This window comes from Nerophis ophidion, linkage group LG03, assembly GCF_033978795.1.
Source record: "Nerophis ophidion isolate RoL-2023_Sa linkage group LG03, RoL_Noph_v1.0, whole genome shotgun sequence".
Classification (NCBI taxonomy): domain Eukaryota; kingdom Metazoa; phylum Chordata; class Actinopteri; order Syngnathiformes; family Syngnathidae; genus Nerophis; species Nerophis ophidion.
In genome coordinates, this window is record NC_084613.1 from 57233589 (window position 1) to 57239777 (window position 6189).

A 6189-nucleotide genomic window follows, 5' to 3' on the forward strand; every position below is an offset into this window, starting at 1 on the left:
TAGTTTATATATCAATGATGAAATATTAACATTGCAACACATGCCAATACGGCCTTTTTAGTTTACTAAATTGCAATTTTAAATTTCCCGGGAGTTTCGTCTTGAAAACGTCGTGTAATGATGACGTGTACGAAAGACGTCACAGGTTTTTAGGAAGTATGAGCGCTACGCACACACACAGCTAAAAGTCGCCTTCTTTAACGGCATAATTACACAGTATTTTGGAGATTTGTGTTGCTGATTCTTTTGCAATTTTTCAATTAATATTGGAGAAGTCAAAGTAGCAAGATGGAGTTGGGAAGCTTTAGCCTTTAGCCACACAAACACACAGTGATTCCTTGTTTAAAATTCCTGGAGGTGAAAATTTACTATGGATCAGAGCGCGGTCAAGCGAACATGATACACGACGGAATGTCAGCCAGCAGGTTTCGGTGAGAAAATTGTGGTTAAAAAGTCGCTTCTTACCGGAGAAAAGCTCAGCTTGCCCCGTCCATAGCTGCCGTCGACTCCCCTGAGACACTGCGCGTCAAGACACCCGTGGACGTACACCTCCGACTATCAGGTACTATTTAACTCACTGAAACACTAGCAACACAATAGAAAGAGAAGGGATTTCCCAGATTTATACTACTAAATGTGTCTAAAAACATCGGAATCAGTCCAAATGCAATCGCCTTTTTTTTCACTTTTTTTTTTTCTTTTTCTAGTCCGTCGCTATAAATATCCTCAAACACGAATCTTTCATCCTCGCTCAAATTAATGGGGAAATTGTCCTTTTCTCGGTCCTAATAGCACTTTTTGTTGGAGGCTCCCATTAAAAACAATGTGAGGATGTGAGGAGCCCCCACACTTGCGACTTAAATAAGAAATAAGAAAATCTCATTTCAGTAGGCCTTTAATGTAGCGGTTTTCTTTTTCTTTTTTTTTAAAGCAAAAGGTTATACAGTAAGGACAACGCTGTGCGGTATTGTTGGTCATTTGTATGAACATGTTTTTTTTCTATTAACATCGGGCTTTTTTTGCTCAATTTTCTTTCTTTTTTTGTTTTAAAGGGGTCATATCTTAAATTGTTTTTACATTTAAAAATACTTCCTTGTGGTCTACATAACATGAGATGGTTGTTCTTTGGTCAAAATTCTGCAAAGATTATATTTTCCTGACCATTTCTTCAGGATCGATGCAGTGTTGTACAAACCCCGTTTCCATATGAGTTGGGAAATTGTGTTTGGTGTAGATATAAACGGAATACATCCATCCATCCATCTTCTTCCGCTTATCCAAGGTGGAGTGGCGGGGGCAGCAGCCTAAGCAGGGAAGCCCAGACTTCCCTAACCCCAGCCACTTCGTCCAGCTCCTCCCGGGGGATCCCGAAGCGTTCCCAGGCCAGCCGGGAGACATAGTCTTCCCAACGTGTCTTGGGTCTTCCCCGTGGCCTCCTACCGGTCGGACATGCCCTAAACACCTCCCTAGGGAGATGCTCGGGTGGCATCCTGACCAGATGCCCGAACCACCTCATCTGGCTCCTCTCGATGTGGAAGAGCATCGGCTTTACTTTGAGCTCCTCCCGGATGACAGAGCTTCTCACCCTATCTCTAAGGGAGAACCCCGCCACCAGGCGGAGGAAACTAATTTCGGCCGCTTGTACCCGTGATCTTGTCCTTTCGGTCATGACCCAAAGCTCATGACCATAGGTGAGGATGGGAACGTGGATCGACCGGTAAATTGAGAGCCTTCCGGCTCAGCTCCTTCTTTACCACAACGGATCGATACAGCGTCCGCATTACTGAAGACGCCGCACCGATCAATATGCTACAAAGACAACTTATTTGATGTTCAAACTGATAAACATTTTTTTTTTTTCAAATAATCATTAACATCATCAGTTTTAGAGCAACATTTCTCAATGAGCTATTGCAAGAAATTTGGGCATTTTACCATCTACGGTCCGTAAAATCATCAAAAAGTTAAGAGAATCTGGAGAAATCACTGCACGTAAGCGATGATATTACGGACCTTTGATCCCTCAGGCGGCACTGCATCAAAAACCGACATCAGTGTGTAAAGAATATCACCACATGGGCTCAGGAACACTTCATAAAACCACTGTCAGTAACTACAGTTGGTCGCTACATCTGTAAGTGCAAGTTAAAACTGTACTATGCAAAGCGAAAGCCATTTATCAAATAAAATAAAAATAAATGGGTTGTACTTGTATAGCACTTTTCTACCTTCAAGGTACTCAAAGCGCTTTGACACTACTTCCACATTTACCCATTCACACACACATTCATACACTGATGGAGGGAGCTGCCATGCAAGGCGCCAACCAGCACCCATCAGGAGCAAGGGTGAAGTGTCTTGCTCAGGACACAACGGGCGTGACAAGGTTGGTACAACAACACAAAGGAACGCAGCCGGCTTGGCTGGGCCCGAGATCATCTAAAATGGACTGATGCAAAGTGTTCTGTGGTCTGACGAGTCCACATTTCAAATTATATTTGGAAATTGTGGACGTGGTGTCCTCCGGAACAAAGAGAGAAATAACCATCCGGATTGTTATAGTCACAAAGTTCAAAAGCCAGCATCTGTGATGGTATGGAGGTGTATTAGTGCCCAAGGCATGGGTAACTTACACATCTGTGAAGGCCCCATTAATGCTGAATGGTCCATACAGGTTTTGGAGCAACATATGTTGTCATCCAAGCAACGTTATCATGGACGCCCCTGCTTCTTTCAGCAAAACAATGCCAAGCCACGTGTTACAACAGTGTGGCTTCATAAAAAAAGAGTGCTGGTACTTTCCTGGCCCACCTGCAGTACAGACATATCTCCCATGGAAAATGTGTGGCGCATTATGAAGCGTAAAATACGACAACAAGACCCTGGACTCTCGAACAACTTAAGCTGTACATCAAGCAAGAATGGTAAATATTTCCACTTTCAAAGCTTCAACAAATAGTTTCCTCAGTTCCCAAACGTTTATTGAGTGTTGTTCAAAGACTATGTGATGTAACACCGTGGTGAACATGCCCTTTCCCAACTACTTTGGCACGTGTTGCAGCCATGAAATTCCAAGGTAATTATTATTTGCAAAAAAAATAAAGTTTATGAGTTTGAACATCAAATATCTTGTCTTTGTAGTGCATTCAATTGAATATGGGTTGAAAAGGATTTGCAAATCATTGTATTCCGTTTATATTTACATCCAACACAATTTCCCAACTCATATGGAAACGAAGTTTGTTTTTACAAGCCTCCACTTCGACTGCGTTCTGTACACGCCAACCTTGTTTTAGTTTTTAGAGCTTCCAAATGCAGTATACTGACAGATTAAGTTTAGAACTATACACTACTTTGTTTTAGAATTGGAAACAGCGGAAGATGCATGTCCACGTGTAGAGCCAGTCTGTCCCACAACAAGAGGATAGCGAAAAGGAAGGAGCTTATTGACTCCACTGCAGACTACAATGGCAGACGGGCGCAAGATACTCTGGGTACCTTTATGCCATACACGGATAATCCGTTGATGGTTTTCCCAATTTGTGACGTTACCTATTGTGCACGTTCCAAGCCTCGTTTTGCGGAATTACTGTAGGAAGGAAGGCAATGTAGTTTTATAAAAATCTCTGCAATGCCTCCACTGTTAGATTATATGCTTTTTTTTGCTTCTAAAAATGAATCTAGCTGTCATTTCCCTAAATATCAATTCATTTTTGAGTCATTTGTAGATAACTAATTGTACTTGGAACGCCCTTTTTATATCACCAGACTTGATATGCTATCATCTACCCTAGTGGATCTCAAAACTTTTCACCAAGTGCCACCATAATGACCAACATTAAAATACAGTAGCGTAGTAGGCCTAAGTATTGGTTAAAAACAAGGCAGAGGTATTATTTAACAGGTATATTTAATATTTTTGGCCTCTGTAACATTACACAAAGTTTGAACAGTAACACTGTGTTTTAATATATTAAAATGTACAACTTTAATCAAGTGATTATATGGTGTACCACAGTTTGAGAATCACTGATCTACCAAACTGGAACCCATTTCCCCGCATAGGCATTGTGGATAAAGGCATGTATAATTATTATTTTGGTCACTTACTTACCGGTACATGGTTTTGTCACCCTGGTCCATGATTACTTAAAAACTGATATGGTATGCAAAAAATACATCTGGAAATATAATGTGTTATTGAATTGTACACTACAGTTTGGACAAATGTGGCTTCTTTGCAATACAGCTCTGATTCAAGTTCTATCCATCCATCCATTTTCTACCGCTTGTCCCTTTTGGGGTCGCGGGGGGTGCTGGGGCCTATCGGAGCTGCATTCGGGCAGAAGTCAAAGGTTTTGCATTCGGTTGGTTTCTCCCGACAAAGAAGCTGAAAAACGCCATAATTAGCCCCCTATCGTGGACCTCAACTGTACCTGAAACGAGGATGGAGAGGGCAATTCTGATGGGGCCCCGGTCGCGGTCACAGTGCTCTTTGGGATCTTGAGGAAAACATCAGTAGAAGAGGACACAAAATAGAACAGCTTATTTTTTCCCGTTTTTTCAGTATTCCTTTGATAACTGCCGCTGCGTGTGCACGCGCATTGGCACAATCACAATTTAAAAAGAAAATATTTGCCTCAAACAAAATGTTAATAGAAACAGCTGCCTCAAATGCCTCATGTTTAAAACAGGTTTCTTTAATTGTATTTTTTGACTTGTAGACAGTTACAGTGTGAGAACGTTCACATTGTGTATTGACGGACACTTAGACAAATATACCATAAGGAAGTTTACATTGACACACACAATGGTAGCTTACATTTTCGTTTTAGTGACTGTTTTATGATACTGGTAGCATTTATCGAGGAAGCAGTGAAATTTGACAGAACATCGGGTCTATTCTTCTTTCTTCGTTTTTCCACATGTTTGGACTTAGTCTTTCTTCCCTCAGGGTGCTCCTAATTTTCAGGTTTGCATTTGGCTCAAGTCTTTGAATTTTTTTTCATCCAAACTCTGACCAAAACCTTTCTTCTATGAAGTCAGAACCATTAAAATGATCGCTCTTGCTTGGTCCGTCCCATTTTGCGTTAATCAATTTTACTTGAGAGGTCCATATTGTCCTCATATTCCCATTATATTGAAATGTACTGGATACAGGCTGACCCTTTTTTTAGTTGTATTGCTACAACCTTCAGAAATGCATCTAGCAGACATGTTTGCCAGTTCCTTCAAATTCTGTTGCACCATATCGTGATTCAAGTAGAAGAAGCTACTAAAAATGATAATATGCAATATCAAATTGCCTCCAGTCCTCTGTAGTTGCTGTTAGCAGGCTGATGCAGGCCTGCACACATTTTGGAGCTACGTAAAAGTGGGCATTACCAACTTGTCCAAGGTGTACACTGGCTTGGAGCTGGGATAGGCTCCAGCCCTCCCGCAACCCCAAAAGGGACAAGCGGTAGAAAATGGATGGATGGGAAATGAGCATTCCAAAATGTGCGGAAACCTAACCTAATATCACTATTGTCTGTATTTTGAGTGGAATTTTACCTGTAGACATAAATTTTACATCCAGAACTCTGAATTAAGTGCCAATGGAGCAGTGTAGCTCGGTTGGTAGAGAGGCCGTGCCACCAACTTAAGGGTTCTAGGTTTGAATCCCGCTTCTGCCATCCTCGTCACAGCTGTTGTCTCCCTGGGCAAGACACGTCACCCACCTGCTCCCAGTGCCACACACACTGGTTTAAATGTAACTTAGATCATGGGTTTCACTATATAAAGTGCTTTGAGTCACTAGAGAAAAGTGCTATATAAATATAATTCACTTCACAATGTTGTCAGAATTAAGGGGGCTCTTTAAATAGCCTCCTTAATGCATTTTGGATGTACATGTTTTTATCACTTGGATTTCATTGACACACAAAACAATAGAGTCACATATTCTTTAACCAAAACGAGGAATTTTCAATAGGCTTATTGATGCTGTTTCAGCACTTAACTAGACTAATCTAAACATGAATTACACATTCTAAAAACATACTGCATGTAATCTGGATGAACAGTGTTCTTCATCATATCAACTGTTTTTGGATCATTTGCCTGACTGAAGTCTTAAATTGGGTTTATGATGCTGAACTGGCTTAACAAGACACACCAGAGATACACACTGCAAGAAACACAAATTGA